The following is an 816-nucleotide window of genomic DNA, read 5'->3' as shown; positions in this document are numbered from 1 at the left end:
GCATGTAGATAAACATGCGTGAGAGATTCTGCACGTCACGCATGTTTGAGAGTTTCTGGTGCGAGAGCATCCGTGTTCTTCTCTGGATGGAAGAAAATCTAATAAACTGAGGAGCTGAATGAACCCTGAATGAACCCAAGAAGTATAGTGTCACACACAGCTGACACACGCATGACAGAAAAAGAGAAGGAAATGATTTCCCTGCCTGTTTTTAATGAATATACTAAGAAAATCTTATGATTATGAATCAAGCTTGGTTTTATATACGTATTGGAAGATCATATTGGCATGTTTTAGCAAACTTTAGCTCACAATATTCTGTTTACTGTTTATGCCTAAAAAGTGTTCATCCCTCCATGCAACAGCAATATTATTTTATAGATCACTGGTAGATATAAACATGCTAAATTAATACATGTATATATCTATATATGTATCATAAATGTATGTGTGTCAGGGTTATACATTCACTGAAATAAAATAAAACATAAAAAACTTTTATTTCGGCAACATTTCTCATTTTAATTTAGTTTAACTTGATGAGCTAAAATAACATAAAACTAAAATTAGAATTAATAAAAACTAGACATATATACAGTATATATGTGTGTGAATACACACATACACACAATATATAAAAATGATGAAAACACACACAAAAAAAACCAACCAAAAAACTAACAAAAATGAAAATGAAAACAAAATATATAAATACAACTGAGTAAAAAAATTGCTACTAAAAAAAACACACAAACAAAAATGAATAAAAACTACACACACACGCACACTCACTCACTCACTCACACACACACACAC

Source organism: Sinocyclocheilus rhinocerous, unplaced genomic scaffold (genome assembly GCF_001515625.1).
Source record: "Sinocyclocheilus rhinocerous isolate Xijiao unplaced genomic scaffold, SAMN03320098_v1.1 scaffold1862, whole genome shotgun sequence".
Taxonomy (NCBI): Eukaryota; Metazoa; Chordata; class Actinopteri; order Cypriniformes; family Cyprinidae; genus Sinocyclocheilus; species Sinocyclocheilus rhinocerous.
This window is presented reverse-complemented; position numbering follows the sequence as displayed.